At 35.9% G+C, this 21,628-nt stretch overlaps 1 protein-coding gene across 9 annotated transcripts in view; it reads left to right on the forward strand.

Moving 5' to 3' along the window:
• Nucleotides 1–21,628, forward strand: part of FOXP1 (forkhead box P1) — a 946,651-nt gene that overhangs the window by 335,336 nt on the left and 589,687 nt on the right. For all 9 annotated transcript variants that reach the window (XM_053720890.1, XM_053720894.1, XM_053720895.1 and 6 more), the window contains one exon: nt 15,717–15,786. The gene's annotated coding sequence lies outside the window, so the exon portion shown is untranslated. The remainder of the gene's footprint in view (nt 1–15,716; nt 15,787–21,628) is intronic.

Below are 21,628 nucleotides of genomic sequence, written 5' to 3' on the forward strand. Positions count from 1 at the left end.
TTTTAAGGGGCAGCAGAATTTTGAGTCCCTAGGGCCACTCTACTGAACTCAGGTCCGGGTGGCTAAATCAAACAGGGCCCGGCTATTGCTATCATATGGGATTGTATGTGGGTGCGCATGACGTGGTGACAGTGGAGGCGTAGCTCACTTGCGCAGCCTGGCCTGCACTGAGAGGGAATGCGGTATTCTTCCTGGCTCCACCGCGTGATTGAGACTCACACAAACTTCACAGTGCAGTGTGCACTACACCGTGACCACTGTGAAACAGCATATGCCTTTCTCCCTTCAATACATCTTCATTAGGCATTAAAAAACTTAAACGGATTAGTCACTAAATACTTGTACATTTACTGTTTGTCTATCTGTCATACATGCAAAGAATAAGTATTTATTGCTGAATCTATACAACCATGTGACTTAAAACACAACTAAAAATATGTTGTATGCATTTAATACATTCAGAAACAATACAAGTATTATGATTGTATCATGTGACTTTATCCCCTAGGAAACAATTCCTAAAACTATCATAACTACTGTTGTATTTTTTAAGTACTTTTAAAGGCCAGTTTGTATATTCATTACATATTTATCCAAGCAGATATTTTGCTTAAATAACTGTCAATCACCAAAGAAGATGTTTAAGGTGAAACAACTACCTACTGACAAACTATCAAACAGTGAAGGATATTTTTTTCTGATATAAACACTTTAATCATCTGACTTGCAAAATAATGTCTTAAAATATATATATATATATATATATATATATATATATATATATATAATTTTTTACACCCTGCCCCAAAAATATTATGTCTAAAAAAAGGCCTTAATCCTGGGGTGGGATGGGGGGGGGGGCAGCAGAATTTTGATTGCCTAGGGCAGCACAAAAACTAAATACGCACCTGCCCAAGACTGCAAATCACTCTAATGGTCAAAAGTAGCTATTTTTAGCTTGACAATGTCTGGGATCCTCCACTCCATGTAGTTTTATATATATATATATATATATATATATATATATATATATATATATATATATACACACATTTTAGAAGCCACGCCCTGAGACACATCCTAGCCACGCCCACTTAAAAAGGGTCCAGGAATTTTCTGGGGAAAAGGTGGCAACCGTAAGTATACTTCATGTGACAGAATTACTGTTCCTGGCAGCTGCTATTGCACATTGTTCACAGATTCTTTCTTTAAGACCTCTCAATCTCCCACCCAAGAGACACAAACTCCATGTCCCAGTTTTTCCAATCATAATTGTTGCCTAATTTTTCAAAACATAATGGTGCTCAGCTTTACCACTGTGTAGGTCTTATGGGACTGGTAAAACATAAGGTGGTATATGGGCTGCCTGAGTACATCCCACCAGGTAGGGCCAGATGAAGAGGCAGAGATTTTTTTTAGAGGGCGAAACATGAACAGCAATAAGAAGGAGAAAGAGTTTAGGAGGGAATAGTAGTTATCTGGGTGGGATTTGGTCATGTTAGGTAGATATGGCAATTCTAGGTCTACTGTAGATATAGTGGGTCATAAAATAGTAATTTCAGTGTCAGTTTAATCAGCTTTAATGTGGTCTTTTTAACATGGTTATTAGCTGCATGCACAAGTTGTTGTTTTTTTGTGTTAGTCAAATCTATACATAAACTGCATAACCCCAGTATGTGTTAAAGTTTACAATCTGAGCCTAAGGCGAAATGTGAGTATCACTGTAGTGCTGTAGTGTTTTCCTATACATGGACAGTCTCAAGATAGCAATGAACAGGAGTTAAAGGGATATTGGCAATTTTGCATTAGAAATTAGTTTTGCGTACAGATATTTTTTTAAAGCACTTAAACAGAGGTTTTGTTCCTAAATGAGCATTGGTTTGTAATCCCCAGGGTACACCCTTTGAAAAATATTTTTAAAGTTTTTCTCTTACTTTTTTTGTTGTGGCCAATCATAGACAGATATAAACAAGTTCCTGTACATATTAACCAATAACTGTGCAGCAAGTAGAATTGTCACAGAACGCACTCCAGCCTCGCTGGATAGAGCGGAAAATTACACCGTTGAATTACAGAAAAAGCAGGCAAAATAATCAATGAAAGCAGATTACATTTAAATATATATATATATTTCTAAACATTATGGGCTTGATTACAAGTGGAGTTCTACCTAGCACTTCCCGTAGAGCGCTAATTGTGGTAGCGGTAAACCTTTTGCACAAGTCGGGTTGCGCTGGTTTTGACGAATTTAAAGTAAAAACGTATAACTGCAGTTCTAACCCGACTCACGCAAAAAGCTGAAGTTCCAATATTGCTTGCGCGATAATCTACTGCCCCGTTGCAGTCAATGGTTAAAAAAAATCTTAAAAAAACATAACACCCTACGCGTTCTAACCCAAATCAACATAAGATGCCACTACACTAATAACCCCTAAACCACCCCCCAACATTGCAAAGTCTGCACTCTAATATTAACCCCTAAACAGCCAGCCACTGGAGTGTAAAGCACTTCCCTATTAACCCCTAAACCACCAGTGTCCCACTGCAAAATAACCCACTAACATCTAAACCCCCTAACCTACAACCCCCTAAGTTAACACAAAATAGACTAAACTCTACCAAAAGAAACTACCTTTAAAAAAATTAAAACTTACCTGTGAAAGTAAAACAGAACAACTAATCTTACCTTTTAACCCCTTAAGGACCGGGCACTTGAGACAAAAACTTCCCCAAAAGACCAGAACATTTTTAGCATTTTTGCCATCACTACATTTAAACAGAAATAGAGCCTTTTTTATATTTACCTATCAATATATATTTATTCAGTGACGTTTCGGGGAATACACCCCTTCATCAGACCAGAGTACATAGAATGAAGCAAACATTTATACTGTTCCATAAGACCCTCCCCCAGTGTAAAATTGCGCCAAAATTGTTGCCATGGCAACCACCAAGTGTCAACAAACCCCATACACATGAATTAAAAAACAAATGAATTAAAAAACAACACCAAAATATATCAAATAAGTGAACATTGCAACCATGTACATATACAGAGCAAGTGGGAATCATAATGCAAACGGTAGATACAATTAAAGATCAAACAGAATATCAATAGATTTTTGGTGTGTCATATAACGGAGGTTGCCTTACATTGTGTATTTAGCCATTGGACATTTGGATATGACCGCATACTATATCTTATATATATATCTTTTGTGTATTTTTTGTGCATTTGGAGTATACATAGCGATCCCTTGAGTTGTGTTGTGTGTGCCTTTTTCCACCCTTGTTTTAATACAATAGGTTAATTGTTTATTTTTTAATCAAATTTGGCTTTTTGTAAAATCAAAATTTGTCTTTTTTTATAATCAAATTTGCTTTTTTTTATATACTATACATGTATTTTTTTATCCACTGTGCATGTACTCTTCTGTACAATATGCCCCCTTGATTAATTCTTCCGTTTACCATCCGGTGCTAATGGATCTACCAACTATTGATTAGCTCAATATTCCTGCATTTGACCGTGTTAGGGACTGTGTCTGTGCTATATATGGCAGATCAGTTATTTTTACTTTCCCCATATGAGTTATTTTTACTTTCCCCCTATGAATTTTTACACCGTGTAAGGGTGTCCCTTACAATCTCTGGCTATGCGTATCCAGTGATCTCTTTTTCCAGCTGCTCTTGCTGCTGTCTTTAGCTGTTTGTTGCCTGTTGACAACATAGGGGCTTGTCTCCTCTTACCAATTAACTTTCACATAGCGATAGCCTTAGGGGCGTTGCTTAATTGCGATACGCATGCACAGTACTCCAAGCTTATTGTATCTCCGGTAACACACACACAACTCTCCGCAGAGCTATATCCCTCTAAACCCATCAGGTATTTATCTTCTCCATATCTGTATGCATAGAGTGTTTTACTGGTTACTCCATGTTCATGTGCCTTGATAGCCCCTCTTCCTGCCAGCGCTACATTGATACTAATGAGATAAGTCCCAATACATATACCTTGGACACCCCCTGCTAATATATGCTAATATATGCCTGCAGTGTGATTTCTACTTATAGTCGTTCCGCTATCTTGTCTACCTGCCTGTATGATGGGGATAGTATGCCCTGTATATGTATAAATTGCTTGCTCAGTATAAGCCTGTAATGAAATGTTTAATCTAAGCATTGCTCATTGGTCCTGTTAACTGCTACCTATCGGTTACATAATGTCTATCTATGCTGAATACTTTTTTCTATTGATATTCTGTTTGATCTTTAATTGTATCTACCGTTTGCATTATGATTCCCACTTGCTCTGTATATGTACATGGTTGCAATGTTCACTTATTTGATATATTGTGGTATATTTTGGTGTTGTTTTTTAATTCATTTGTTTTTTAATTCATGTGTATGGGGTTTGTTGACACTTGGTGGTTGCCATGGCAACACTTTTGGCGCAATTTCACACTGGGGGAGGGTCTTATGGAACAGTATAAATGTTTGCTTCATTCTATGTACTCTGGTCTGATGAAAGGGTGTATTCCCCGAAGCGTCACTGAATAAATCCAGTATTGTCAAGACCAGTGAGTGCTGTCTCCTGATTTCTATATTCTACACCATATTCTAGCACCCTGGCATTTGGAACTAAAGTGTTAGTGAGAGTGCACCTGCCAATACCTGCTGTATATCCAACCCTCTGGCTGCACCCACCATTGTTTACTGCATTGGACCCACCACTCAGTTGTTATTTGGAACAGTTGTGTCTTCATTTTACATTCACCACGGTGAAGGACTATTGTGTTCACTTTGCACCAAGTACTGCTACGAGCACCTAAACATCATGGAACCAAGTGGGTTAACACAGGCCACGGCTACTATTCCACCTGAGATTGAGGGTGTTGAAACTTTGTCCTTGAGTGACACAGATGCAGCACGGATATTGTTCAACACTTTATTACCAAGTAACCAAGCAGAAGATGCAATGACTGTATTTAACCAAATCATGAAACTTAAGAAAAAAGAGGTAGATTTAAAACTACACAGAATATACCTCTCTGAATACCACAGGAAAAGACTAATACCTAGGGGTTTCAGAATTAACAACATACCCACCATTGGCAGACAGAATCCTGAGTTTTGGAAAAAGTGGTGTGCGGTCCTTAACAAATGTTCCCTGGATTTAATACTACTAGTAGTGGAGGAAATTAGAAATTTGCTACAAAAGACAAAGGATGATATTAGTATCATTGAAGAGGCTAAAAGTCTGATCTTGCAACAAGATAAGTCTGAGAACTGGACTGAGAAAATAGCGACACAATGACGCGAGTATAACAGCGCGCTAGTAGCCTTCAAGAATAAGAAATTGGGCTACGTTATGGACGACTATAAAGACAAAAATGTTTATCGATGGACCTTAGGACCGGTTGAAAGAACATACTACCAACCCAGGAGACAAAGACGAATCAGGACCTATGGACACCGCCAGTTAAATACGGTGGACACAAGCTCAGGGTCGGACTCAGAAGGCACCGTCAACCTACAACAGGAACAACAAAGCAATACAGGCATACAGCCTTTTTTAGGAATTACTACCCGCTCCAGAGGAAGAGGAGAAGACCGCATGTCAGAAGGGGCGGGGTATGGAGGAAGACCACCGTACCAGCGCAGGAGGAGGAGGATGTGACAGTGAACCTGAGCCAACATACCCTGAGTGAACAAGAAATAAAGGTTCTAAAGAAGGGACTATCATTTGTACCTACTACAGCTACGAATAAATTCTCCACATACATTGATACAATGAAATTCCAAAGACAATTGAAATTGGGGGATTACTTCCAAGGGAAAACATTTGAGGACCAGCCCCACTCATTTAAGAAACCAAGTTCATTTGATCCTCCCACTACTAATCCTAGTATAAGGACATACACGAGGATTATACAACAAAAACTGAATGCTGGCTGCCTGATAAAGTATAGAAACAACATGACTACCTCTGACTGGGAGGCCATAAGATCGCTTACAGCTGATGATTCAATTGTCATACGCCCGGCGGACAAAGGGGGTGTGATAGTCCTACAAGACTACAAAGACTACAAAATGGAGATTGATAAACAACTGGCAGATACTGCGACTTATATGGCACTGCCCTGCGACCCGACCATTACTTACAAAGCACAGATTGATGCCCTTATTGAACATGGGGCAGAGATGAATTGGATTGACTCAAGATTACGGGACTGGATGATTACAGACTACCCAATCAGACCAATCCTGTATACACTGCCTAAAATTCATAAACAACTGGACCATCCACCTGGGAGACCGATTGTCTCTGTCAGGGGTTCACTCCTTCAACCTCTGGCCACGTATATAGACTCCATTCTACAACCTATGGTGACTAATATGAGGTCATACCTGAGAGACTCCACTGCATTAATTAAAGACCTAGCTGCACTAACCGAAATACTACCAGGTGATGTTCTGGCTAGTTTGGATGTAGCAAGTCTTTACACTATTATACCTCATGAAATGGGTATGGATATCGTAAGACGAAGTCTGGAAAAACATCCCTACATTGGACCCCCGGTGGGGTTCATCATTGATTTACTAGCTCTATGCCTGAAGATGAACTATTTCAAATTTGAGAAGAGATTTTACCTTCAGTTGATGGGAACGGCGATGGGCTCCAATATGGCCCCGGCCTTCGCAAATCTCTTTATGGAACACATGGAGGAGAATGTCTTCAAGGTATATGAACATGAACAGGTACTTTTTTATAAAAGGTACATTGATGACATCATCGTGGTGTGGAGAGGTACTACAGAATCATTCCAGGAATGGGTGAGAAACCTGAATACAATGGGTGACCAGGTGAAACTGAAAGAGGTGTCAAGCTACAACGAAGTAGATTTTTTAGATCTAAGAATCTATAAAGAAGACTCTGGCCTGGGTACAACCCTGTTTAAGAAAGAAACCGACCGTAATACACTGCTGCATGCCTCCAGCTTCCACCCTAGATCTCTTATACGAGCTATTCCAAAAGCGCAGCTACTGCGGGTTACAAGAAATAACTCTTCTGACATCAGAAGGAACACCCAGCTGAATGAAATGGAGGAAAGGTTCCGGAACAGGGGCTATAATAATGAACTGATTAAGAAAGCTAGAAAGGATATCACAGAGAACAGGACGAGTGTGGACCCCAAGACCAGAATGAATTTCATCACTACTTACTCCCCAGACACAAGAACACTGGGTATGACATTTAAAGAGAAATGGGACATAATTGAATCAGATACATCATTACCATACCATGGGTACGGCCCTCCAAGAATTGGTTACAAGAGAGGGAGGAATTTAAAAGACATACTGATGAAAACTGACCCCATTAACAGTTACAGTAAAAAAAACCGACCCACTAAAAAAGGATCATTCAAGTGCCCCAGTTGTGTGACGTGCAATTCAATGCTCCAAGGCAGTCAATTCCGACATCCTCACACGAATGAGTTGTTTAAAATTAAACATTACCTTACCTGTACCACACAATATGTGATATACATGCTAAACTGCAATTGTGGTTTATTCTACATTGGAAAAACTTCTGATGACATAAAAAAGAGGATGGCGAATCACAGAAGTGCCATACGAGCAGCCATCGATAAGGGGAAGAGTGACCAACCCGTGGCCAGGCACTTTTTGGAGATGGGCCACACGGTATCTGATCTTAGGTTCAAGCTGATTGACCACATCCCTCTGCTAAACCGCGGGGGGGACCGTGACAAGCTACTACTCCGTAGAGAGGCTGAATGGATTTATAAATTGAACACAGTCCACCCACACGGCCTTAACATGAGTATCGACTGGCATTGCTTCTTGTGACATCAGAAGACACAGGTACCACCTTTTTGTTCCCTGTAAACACTGTGTTTACTCTCTGTGGTTAGTCCACGGAAACGATTGTGGTTTACTTATTATTTGACTTATTTTTTGACTTTCTGATGTTCTCCATTGCTTTTGGATATTGTGGACATTGATTACCTGGTTTCATCCTTAAGACCCATACGTGGGTATTGGACATTGAATTCTATGTCTATGTATATACCTGCTATCTATTGGGTTTGTTTATGTGAATACCTGTAAAAAGATTTTTGGTGTGTCATATAACGGAGGTTGCCTTACATTGTGTATTTAGCCATTGGACATTTGGATATGACCGCATACTATATCTTATATATATATCTTTTGTGTATTTTTTGTGCATTTGGAGTATACATAGCGATCCCTTGAGTTGTGTTGTGTGTGCCTTTTTCCACCCTTGTTTTAATACAATAGGTTAATTGTTTATTTTTTAATCAAATTTGGCTTTTTGTAAAATCAAAATTTGTCTTTTTTTATAATCAAATTTGCTTTTTTTTATATACTATACATGTATTTTTTTATCCACTGTGCATGTACTCTTCTGTACAATATGCCCCCTTGATTAATTCTTCCGTTTACCATCCGGTGCTAATGGATCTACCAACTATTGATTAGCTCAATATTCCTGCATTTGACCGTGTTAGGGACTGTGTCTGTGCTATATATGGCAGATCAGTTATTTTTACTTTCCCCATATGAGTTATTTTTACTTTCCCCCTATGAATTTTTACACCGTGTAAGGGTGTCCCTTACAATCTCTGGCTATGCGTATCCAGTGATCTCTTTTTCCAGCTGCTCTTGCTGCTGTCTTTAGCTGTTTGTTGCCTGTTGACAACATAGGGGCTTGTCTCCTCTTACCAATTAACTTTCACATAGCGATAGCCTTAGGGGCGTTGCTTAATTGCGATACGCATGCACAGTACTCCAAGCTTATTGTATCTCCGGTAACACACACACAACTCTCCGCAGAGCTATATCCCTCTAAACCCATCAGGTATTTATCTTCTCCATATCTGTATGCATAGAGTGTTTTACTGGTTACTCCATGTTCATGTGCCTTGATAGCCCCTCTTCCTGCCAGCGCTACATTGATACTAATGAGATAAGTCCCAATACATATACCTTGGACACCCCCTGCTAATATATGCTAATATATGCCTGCAATGTGATTTCTACTTATAGTCGTTCCGCTATCTTGTCTACCTGCCTGTATGATGGGGATAGTATGCCCTGTATATGTATATATTGCTTGCTCAGTATAAGCCTGTAATGAAATGTTTAATCTAAGCATTGCTCATTGGTCCTGTTAACTGCTACCTATCGGTTACATAATGTCTATCTATGCTGAATACTTTTTTCTATTGATATTCTGTTTGATCTTTAATTGTATCTACCGTTTGCATTATGATTCCCACTTGCTCTGTATATGTACATGGTTGCAATGTTCACTTATTTGATATATTGTGGTATATTTTGGTGTTGTTTTTTAATTCATTTGTTTTTTAATTCATGTGTATGGGGTTTGTTGACACTTGGTGGTTGCCATGGCAACAATTTTGGCGCAATTTCACACTGGGGGAGGGTCTTATGGAACAGTATAAATGTTTGCTTCATTCTATGTACTCTGGTCTGATGAAGGGGTGTATTCCCCGAAACGTCACTGAATAAATCCAGTATTGTCAAGACCAGTGAGTGCTGTCTCCTGATTTCTATATTCTACACCATATTCTAGCACCCTGGCATTTGGAACTAAAGTGTTAGTGAGAGTGCACCTGCCAATACCTGCTGTATATATATATATATATATATATATATATATATTTTAGTAGACAACCCAAAGTATTGATTTAGTCCCATTTTGGTATATTTTATGCCACCATTTCACCGCCAAATGCGATCAAATAAAAAAAAAAAACTTTTTGCACAATTTTAGGTTTCTCACTGAAATTATTTACGAACAGCTTGTGCAATTATGGCACAAATGGTTGTAAATGCTTCTCTGGGATCCCCTTTGTTCAGAAATAGCAGACATATATGGCTTTAGCATTGCTTTTTGGTAATTAGAAGGCTGCTAAATGCTGCTGCGCACCACACGTGTATTATGCCCAGCAGTAAAGGGGTTAATTAGGTAGCTTGTAGGGTTAATTTTAGCTGCAGTGTAGAGATCAGCCTCCCACCTGACACATCTCTCCCCCTGACCCCTATCTGACCCCCTCTCTTCCCTCCCTCACCCCACAATTGTCACCCCCAGAAAGTCTGTCAGTACTAAAATAAAAGGCTGCTTTTATATATATATTTATTTTTTTATATTTTTTGCAGTGTAGGACCTTTTACCCCCAACCTCCCTGATCCTACCTATTTGCCGCCATCTTAGATACTGGCACCTGTCTGCCAGTACCCAGTTTGCCTCAATTTATGCATTATTTTTTTTTAACATTAACCATTTTTTTCTGTAGTGTAGCTGCTCCTCCTCATTACCCTACCCCCTCCCAGATCCCTTTCCCACAATGGATCCTCCTTATTGCCCTTCCTCCCTAGCTTTTTTTCTCCCCCTATCTGTGTAGCGTGGCGTAACGGTCCCGCCCTCCTTCCGTCCCCTCCAGCGATGGGCCACCCACCCACCAATGATCGGCACCACCACTGTCCGATGTGGCCCTCTCTGCATCGGTAACTCTGCAAATCTATTTCTGCAGTGCCCCACTCATGGGGCATGCAGAAATAGCACAATCTCGCTATTTTTAACTAGATTGCGACAGAGAGAAGCCCAGGACTGCAGCGACGGTCCTTAAGGGCATAACGACCTGGTCGTTAAGGGGTTAAACAAAAAAAACTACCATTACTATTAAATAATTAAAAAAAAACTAACATTACAATTAGAATAAAAAAAACAAAAAGCTAACATTACCAAAAAAAATAAAAAAATTTTACTTTGTTAAAATAAAAAACCCTAACATTTTAGGTTGCGTAAAAAAGTTTGAGCGGTACTTTCAACTTGCATATTAACGCATATTACCGTATATTACCGCATAGAAAATATGGGCGGCGTAAATTACATAGAGTTTGCGCAAACTTGTAATCTGGATTTGAGCGTAAAGAACACCCTGATTGTGTTTATGCTCCTAGCACTAACTATATTGCTCCACTTGTAATCTGGCCCTATATGTTTTATGGTGAACTAAATTTTTCTTATAATGTCCATTTAATTACACAAAATGTAGACGTATTACAAAAATTTTATTTTAATATGGATTAAGTTTGTACTTAAAGAGATATGAAACCCAAAAAAAAATATTTCATGATTCAGATAGAGAATACAATTTTAAACAACTTTCTAATTTACTTCTATTATTTAATTTGCTTCCTTCTCTTGTTATCTTTTGCTAAAAGGTTTATCTAGGCAAACTCATGAGCAGCAAAGAACCTCGGTTCTAGCTGCTGATTGGTCGCTGCTTATCAATATCACTTTTCATTGGCTCACCCATATGTTCAGTAGAAAAACAGTAATGTATTGCTGCTCCTTCAACAAATGATACCAAGAGAATAAAACAAATTAGATAATAGAAGTAAATTAGAAAGTTGTTTAAAATTGCATTCTCTATCTGAATCATTAAAGAAAAATGTTGGGTTTCATGTCCCTTTGATCTCTTGTGAACCCTATGGTTACTACATTAGACTGTTATGTAATGTAAAGTGTTATAGCCTTCCCAGGTGAGCAAATGGTTAAAAGGTTCATTAATATGTGGAAATATACGGTGATCAATAAAACTTTTTAATTTTTTTATTCTGTTTATGTTTTAAAATGAGTCTTGTTCATATTCTGCAAGCATTATACATCTACCACTTATGTCTGGATTAACTTTAAATTGGAAACACAAAACAAAGAAATTTGTATTGCATGTCTCTTATTAACTGTATTTATTTGTTACAAATTGATGAAACCATTGCATGAAAATGAGACATTCAATGTGTTCTATATTTAAATATCCAAAATAAATTCCTACTTAAAAACCTATTTCAATAAGAATATTTATACTTGGTTTGGCAACTGCCCAATTTTGATCCCCCCCCCCCATGACCATCCTTTCCTGCAAAAATCCAAGATAGTCAGAGATGCATATTAGATACCACACTGAATTTTTGATTATGCAAAACTGAAATCTACTAATACAACTGAGATATTAGTAAAGGTTTCCTAACTGTCCCAAGAGATTAAATTAAATTCCTCTTTTTTAAATTTTTATCTATCTATCTTTATATCTATCCAGTGTTCTCCACAGAAAAAGTTGGCAACCAGGTGGCATTTTGAAGTAGCCAGGTGGGGTTGTTGGGGGCAGTGTAATAGTTTCTAATATCTATCTCTATATTCTATATATCTATTATCTATCTATCTATCTATCTATCTGTCCTATCTATCTATCTATCTATCTATCTATCTATCTATCTCTCTTTATATATATATATATATATATATATACATATATATATATATATCCAGTGTTTTCCACATAAAATTTTGGCAGCCAGGTGGCATTATTACAGAGCCCCAAAGGTGTTTGTTTTCCTAAGCGCATCGCAGGCACGCTGTCTAATCACACCAGACTAGAGCGGGAGCGAGCTGCATTTAGTTTAATAGCACGATCGTGCGCGCTGTGACTAGACAGCGTGCCCGCGATGCGCTTAGGAAAACAAATAGACCCGCTCAGTGGGGCCAGGAGTGGCATTCTATCAAATGAATTTTCAAAGTGTAATATATCTTCAGTCCTTTGCTTTAGAAAGCTGGTGCTAAGCTAATGTTATATTATTCTGCACTATGTGCAGAATTATATAACATTATTTGGTAGGTTTACTGTCCCTTTAATATGACAATTTTGGTTGTGCAAAGCTGAAGAATCGGTAGTTAATGCGCTATCTATCTTTTTACACAATAAAACATTTGAAGTACAGTGTCCCTTTAAACTTTACACTGTACTCAGACAGATAAACTCATTGTAAACAACACACACATTTTGCAGCTATACTGCTTTGGAATCCAATCCCTATATTTTGGATAACCTTTGCAATGTACAGCATTGTGTGTACAATAACACAGGCTTCCATGATTCTATTGTGCACAGAGCATTATGAAAATGTGTACAGTTTTCACTGCCATTTTTTTCTTTAGGTACTGGAATCAAATTGGATGATTCCATAGTATTAATAAAAAATTAATTGCTAACATTACCCCACTTAAAAAAGACAGAAGAATGTTACAATATTTATAGAGAAATTACAGAAAAATATGTATTTGAAATTGTACAATTCATATTTATTTTTTACTGGGAGCACAACTATTTTGTTTTGAGAAACCAGTTTTTAACCTTAAAGGGACAGTCAACACCAGAATTTGTGTTTTTTTAAAAGATAGATAATTCCTTAAAGGCCCACTAAAGCCAAAAATGTTCTTTCATGATTCAGGTAGAGAATACAATTTTAAACAACATTCCAATTTACTTCTATTATCTAAATTGCTTCATTCATGAGATATCCTTTGTTTAAGAAATAGCAATGCACATGTGTGAGCCAATCACATGAAGCATCTATGTGCAGCACCCAATCAGCAGCTGCAAAGAGAATATCAAGAGAATGACGCAAATTAGATAATAGAAGTAAATTAGAAAGTTGTTTAAAATGACATGCTCTATCGGAATCATGAAAGAAAAAAATGTGGGTTTTATGTCCCTTTAATTACCAATTCCCCAGTTTTGCATAACCAACACAGTTATAATTATACACATTTTACCTCTGTAATTACCTTGTATCTAAGCCTCAGCAGACTGCCCCCTCATTTCAGTTCTTTTGACAGACTTGCATTTTAGCCAATCAGAGCTGTCTCCATGGTAAATTCACGTGCATGAGCTTAATGTTATCTATATGAAACATGTGTACTAATGCCCTCTAGTGGTGAAAAACTATCAAAATGCATTTAGATTAGAGGCGGTCTTCAAGGTCTAAGAAATTAGCATATGAACCTCCTAGGTTTAGCTTTCAACTAAGAATACCAACCAACAAAGCAAAATTGGTGATAAAAGTAAATTGGAAAGTTGTTTAAAATTACATTCCATATTTGAAACATGAAAGTTTTTTTTGGACTTGACTGTCCTTTTAATAATTAACTAATTTCTGTTCAATATATACTTAAAATATAACATAATTTATGTACACCTATTTCACCTCCAATTTGAATATCATTGCATTGTATTGTGAAAGGATAAATATGCTTTGTGAGCAACTGTTTGTCACATAACATAATGCTAACATTGGGCTTTTAGAAATCCATGTGACTGAAGCTAAGGTGCAGTTACTTACCAGTCTGTCTGTACTGAGTCTCCAGTCTGACACACTGAACTGAAAGGGTAACTGGTGAGCAGGCTGATCTATAAGTGGGAGGTTTTAGGCTTAAAGGGACACTGAACCCAATTTTTTTCTTTCGTGATTCAGATAGAGCATGCAATTTTAAGCAACTTTCTAATTTACTCCTATTATCATTTTTTCTTCGTTCTCTTGCTATCTTTATTTGAAAAAGAAGGCATTTAAGCTTTTTTTGGGTTCAGAACTCTGGATAGCACTTTTTCATTGGTGGATGAATTTTGTTCACCAAAAATGGGCCGGTGTCTAAACTTAGATTATTGCATTTCAAATAAAGATACCAAGAGAATGAAGAAAATTTGATAATAGGAGTAAATTAGAAAGTTGCTTAAAATGGCATGCTCTATCTGAATCACGAAAGAAAAAATGTGGGTTCAGTGTCCCTTTAAGGTGGAATATCATGATTATAAATCGTGCTCACGATTTAGCTAAATTGTGAGCACGATTTAACAAAATGTGCTCATGATTTAGCAAAATGTGCTCACGATTTAGCAAAATGTGCTCGCGATTTAGCAAAATGTGCGCACGATTTAGCAAAATGTGCTCATGATTTAGCAAAATGTGCTCACGATTTAGCAAAATGTGCGCACGATTTAGCAAAATGTGCTCACGATTTAGCAAAATGTGCTCACGATTTAGCAAAATGTGCGCACGATTTAGCAAAATGTGTTCACAATTTAGCAAATTGTGCGCACGATTTAGCAAAATGTGTTCACGATTTAGTAAAATGTGCTCACAGTTTATAAAAAAAATCTGGTGGGACACTTCTGGGGCTCCGTACATTATAAAGTAGCCCGGTAGGGGCAGTGTAATATTTTCTAATATTATATCATTTTCAGCTATCCAAAAAACAAATTGATTGCATAATTTAAAAGAAATGTATTTAATGATAATTTGTGCAATACAAATTAAACATTTTTAATGCATGCAAATTTTAGTTTAATAATGGCTAAAAAATGTAACCGGGTGGTCAGTAAAATTAGCTGGGCGGTGCATATCTATATCTGTCTGTCTATCTAATTTAACAGCCTGATTTGAATCACTGTCTTTTTGTGTATCGTGTCCTAAAAACCAGAACAGCTTCATAGGCAAATGACTTTTTTTGTTGCTGAATATAAAGCTTTCTCATTTCTTCTTCCCAAAGACCATGTTGTTTTTGTAAAGAGTCTAGTACAGGCTGGTACTGATAAGCAAGCAATCCTGTGACTTTATTGTTTTTTATTAACTCTCTGAAAGTCATTCACCATTAAACACAATTGGATTCATTTGTGGGGGGGTTTTCTTCATATTTATATTTATATTTGCATTTGCCCAATATGATGCCAGTGAGATTTTTGCAGACGTGCATGTCCGCACTGTGCGTTTAATCAGATTTTCTAATCTTCCTTTTTTGTCTCCAGGGTAAAGAAATTGACCTTTTTGGGTGGTTGTAACTGAAGATTGCTTTACTGAAGCAACTACTTGTATAAGGTAAATAAAATCTTTCATGTTGCATTCAGCAGCTTTGTGTAGGGTGAAGCACGTTACAAAACCTTGCTTACAAACCATTAATGTGATCCATTTACTTTACCAGAAAGAAAACCATTCCACTTCACTTTTTTAGTCATGATAGAATAATTATTCAAAGAAGCTTGACACATGTCTACTCCTACCTCCCCTCTCAGTCTGGGAATCTTATTTTGTTATTGAATGGCTAAATACAAATATTTAAAGGAATATACAACAGTTCTCCTTTAGTAAAAAAAATAATTATGCAAAGTAAACATAGAAAGAAATAGATTGTGTAAAAAAATAATGCAGTTTACTTGTTTTCTTGATGAGCACTTAGAAATTCTCACTGTAGCCCCTGACTTCAGGGAGATAGATAGCTGACATATTGGTAGCTTAAAGGGACAGTCTAAAATATATTTTTTATTGTTTTAAAAGATAGATAATCCCTTTATTTACCATTCCCCAGTTTTGCATAACCAACACAGTTATAATAATATACTTTTTACCTCTGTGATTACCTTGTATCTAAGCATCTTCTGACAGCCCCCTGATCACATGACTTTGTATTTATTATCTATTGACTTGCATTTATTGCTGTGTTGTGCTAAATCTTAAATAACTTGAACACATTGTTATCTATATGGCCCACATGAACCAGCATTCTCCTGTTGTGAAAAGCAAATAAAAAAGCATGTGATTAAGAAGCTGTCTATAGAGCCTTTGAAACAGGCAGACATTTAGAGGTTTAAATGTTATAAAGTATATTAATATAACAATGTTGGTTGTGCAAAGCTGAGGAATGGGTAGTAAAGGCATTATCTATTTTTTTTTAAAAAAAAATAACAATTTTAGTGTATACTGTCCCTTTAAGTTGCGTTTTTGTCCTCTTCTGAGCATGAGGAAAACAGACTACCAGTTGATCTTGCATTCGCTAAACAATAACCCAGCTCCTGTTACTCTACAAGATTTATGACATCACATTTATGCCTTCCTGTAGAGACCTCAGCCCCCTTGTAGGGCTGTGACAATAAGTAATGGACATTGCACAAATGAAATTTTAAAAAAAGGAATAAAAGGTAAAATCCTTTTAAAATGATGAATAATACATATTGCAAAGATTTCTAATGAGTATAACCCAACAATGACACAGACCGTTTTATATCCCTTTAAATGGAAGTAGCCAGGTAGAATACCAATGCAGAGTTATCTGTAATATGCAACACACACATCAAGTCTTCCAAAAAAAAACAACACTCTTGATCTGACAGAAAAGTTGCCATGTTGTAATTATTTTATCTCCTACAGGGTTAAACCACATTTTCCATATCTTGCAATAGGCTGTCACTTTCTTAGGAATACTGATGGATGAATGTATTAGTATATTCAAATGTTTTACTAAATACCCCCCATGATATTCATATCCCAATATCAAATGTCTTTATAGATGTAATATTGCAGTATTTCTAGAAACAATTTTTTTCTAATATTTCATCATTCACACTGACTGTTGTATATTATATTTGAGCTGAACATGGAATATACTTTTCGTTCTCATATAACACATATCATATTAAAATATTTATTTTTAGTATTACATTATGAACAGCAGAAATATATCTCTTGATCATTATATTGTCTACTTTAAAATTTACCATTGAAGTGTTACATGATTTTAATACAAAGTCCTATACTTAAAGCATCCTGGTTTGAAGAAATGTGATTAAAAAAAAAAAAATAATAAAAAAAAAAATATATATATATATATAAACGACTGAACAGATGTTACAATGTTAGTCTTCTTCAGAACAAATGTATCACATATTATTATCATTTATTTGTATAGCGCCGCCAAATTCCGTAGCGCTGGGTACAATGATAGGGGTATACAATGATAAAGATTTTTGCTAAAAATCCAAAACATAAAACTAAACAAATCTAGTACAGGAGGAAGAGGGCCCTGCTCCGGAGAGCTCACAGTCTACAGGTTTACGGTGCAGAGACATATGGTTGGGTATAGCTTGTCACATTGTTTGTAGTTGCAGTAGTAAGTCAGGCAGTTCATGTATTAGTTTGGTTAGGATGAGGGATTGAGGAGAGAGGGTAAGCCTCTCTGAATAGGTGGGTTTTCAAGATGCGTCTGAAGCTATACAAGGTTGGAGACAGTCTTATGGAGCGGGGTAGAGAGTTCCAGAGGACAGGAGCAGCACGTGTGAAGTCTTGGAGGCGGTAGTGGGACGTAGAGATAACAGGAGTGTAGAGACGTAGGTCAGAGGTTCATCGAAGAGGACGGGATGGGGAATATTTCACGTTGGGAATTAGACTGTTTAGTGCTTTGTAAGTTAGGGTTAACACTTTAAACTGTATTCTGGAGTGTATGGGGAGCCAGTGTAGAGACTGGCAGAGCTGAGTCGCTGATGTAGATAGGTGGATGAGTCTAGCAGAAGCATTCATAATAGTTTTAATAGATTAGATAATAGGGAGGAGAGGCAGTGTTTTGGAAGGCCAAAATGAGGGAAAGATTAAGTATTTTTGTCGTTTTTTGAGTAAGTCAGGGATGAATTCTGGAAATATTGTGTAGGTGTGAACGGCAGGATTTGGTAAGCACTTCAGAATTATTTTAATTATTTCATAACATTTGCCACTCATATGTGTTAATGCCACCATTGCTGCTTTACACAAAACACAACTTTAAACAGCAATAGTGTTGCATAATGAAAAGTGGTTTCACTTTGTCCCCATCAGAAATTAGTTATGTACTTAGCACCTATTGGCTGGAAAAATTTTAATGAGCGGGCAACTGTTCCGTGCAATGTACAGGACCACTACAATATTTTTTCAAGACAGTGAATAATAAGAGTTTTCAGTAACGGACATTCCCTCAATGCTAATAAAGTTGGTGCTGGATCTTTCAAAGTATGTTATATATATATACAGTATATATATATATATATATATATAAGTATATATATATATATTATATATATATGTATATAAATATATTATTATTATTTTTAAGTTGCAAAAAAAGACATATGACATTTCCTGTAAGGCAGCATCAATAGTTTTAAACAAAGCTACAGCCCAAACTACTGGACTTTAAAAAAAAAAAAAATAAGTTGATATAGGAGGTAGATCGAGTTGGGTCGGATTCCTCATCTATGTTGTGCAAAAATATTATTCAGTTGATCTGGAGTTTTTTAACCTCAGAATCAGGTTTATAGCAATGTTGTTTTCATATGCACAGTAAAATGCAATGGGTGGACTTCCTTAATGCACGTATGATTTAATTTTACATAATTCTGGAATTATAGAATTCTTGGCTAGCCAATTTCAATTTGCATTTCAAATTAAATTTGACAACTTACAGGGAAACAAACTAGAGACAGCACCACGTTTTACTGTTGCAATTCAGACACAGTTGGGGATTGCCTCTTCCCATGAATAAGTCTAGCCAGAAAACAATTCATAAAATTGACCTTTATTTATCCATCTAGGTCCACACTAGGCCTTAATCTGGTGTAATGTGCCCAGTATATCAATATATACATCAATGGACTGAAAATAATAGCAATGGAAGCATAATCTTCTTACAAGAATGAGGAGAGGAGTCAGTGCTCTTAAAATAGATCCATAAAAGCCAATGGGGCTGCTGTACACCCCCCCCCCCACACACACACACACACACCTGTGTAGCGCACAACATTTGTTACATAGCTTTTTAACTTAACTCAGTAACTTAAATCCCAGGAAATAACTTTAAAAGGGTAACAAAGTCAAAACTAAACTTTAATGTTTTAGATGTAGTGTTTAATGTTTTTAAAAAAATCCATTGTAAAAATCCATTGTGTGCAGATGTCTTTAGCACTCTATGGGCAGCAGAGTTTGCAACAATGTTTGTAGGTATGTAATAAATTGTTGCAAGAACTACTGCAATAGTGCTAAAGACACATGCACATTCCTAAATTCTTATCATCCTACCTTGGTTTACTCTTCAACTAAGAATACCAAGAGAACAAAAACAATTTTTATAATAGAAGTAAGTTGGAAAGTTTTGTAAAAATGTCACGCTGCATCTGAATCAGGAACGTTTAATTTTGACTTTGCTGTCCCTTTAATGCATATTAATATTCTATAACAACATACTCCCAAGATCCATACTATATTACCATATCATTTTGTGTCCTCATATCCACAAGTTTTTCTTCGGATTTCATTGCAGCAATCTGTCTTCATAGCAGAGGCTCAGACAGATGTTTTACATACCCCCAACTGGGTACTAGTATAGCAATGAAATTAGTTTTGTATCAGCTGGTAGTGTGGCGAGCAGGGCATTCTCTGTGTGCTGTTTTATTGCTATCCCTTCCAATTTCAAACTAAAAATGTTTGGCACGGCACAACCTGTAACTCTGCGCAGTTCACCATGAAAAATGGCCCTCGGGTGTTAATGAGTTATTAAAAATAACTTCTTGCAACGCATCACACATAACACCATTCAGTTACACTACAGTAGTGTCACCAAAGTGATGCTCATCTGTATGTTTAATAATCACCCTTTTCAGAAATTAATAGTTCTTTAAACACCATGGCAACCGTGTTCGGAGCGTCAGCTAATCACAGCAGGGCCATATGATGTCAATGCTCGTTAATACTGCTGTTGACCTTGTAAGAAAAAAACCTAAAATATATAAATATATATATATATATATATATATATATACACATACATTAAATATATATATATATATATACATTATTTATATATATTATTTATATATATATATATATATACATACATTATATATATATATATATATATATATATATATACATATACATACATTATATATATATATATATATATATATGCATACATTATTTATATATATATATATATATATATATACATACATTATCTCTCTCTCTATATATATATATATATATATATATATATATATATATACATACATTATATATATATATATATATATACTCATTATTTATATATATATACATACATTATTTATATATATATATATATATACTCATTATTTATATATATATACATACATTATTTATATATATATATATATATATATATATATATATAATATATATATATACATGTACATACATTATATATATATATATATATATATATATATATATATATATATATATATATAAAAAATTAATATTCTCAAATCTAGATGTGATATCTCTCCAAGTATTTATTTTACCTTTTTAAAGAATTTAGGATCATTATCTTTATGGTCTATTTCTGTCTTAAATACACAGTTGGCATCTTGCAAACCTCTCCTCATATAATTGTCAACAAGGCTGTGTTGTCATTTTTTTTATGATTTGTTGTAACCATGATTCAAAATTAGCATAACAGTTTCATAAAAAAAAAAAAAAAAAGTTTTTATTTTTAAATAATGTTTAAAGACATTCTTAATGTATGCCTTAAATAAAGATAGCAGCTTTGCTGTTACTGTTTTAAAAGGGATTATCTAGTCTAACTGTAGTTTTGACACAACGTTCAGGCACAGCGCAGACACACAGAAAACTAAAATGTATATACATTCATTTAGTTTTGGTAGAAAGCATTTTACGTATAGCATGATGTATTAGCCAAAAAGGCTTTTAGAAATGTTATCACAGTTTTTTGTGATTATTTTTACTGTTCTCAGACCCGTGCACCCTCATTCTCATACTTGGTGCTAGATCAGTGCATTAGAGACATGTGTTTGTCAGCGATGAAGCAAGTTACACATATTAACTGTATATAAGCATATATATATAGTAAAAACACAGTCCCCCA

This window comes from Bombina bombina, chromosome 7 (assembly GCF_027579735.1).
Source record: "Bombina bombina isolate aBomBom1 chromosome 7, aBomBom1.pri, whole genome shotgun sequence".
NCBI classification, from domain to species: Eukaryota; Metazoa; Chordata; class Amphibia; order Anura; family Bombinatoridae; genus Bombina; species Bombina bombina.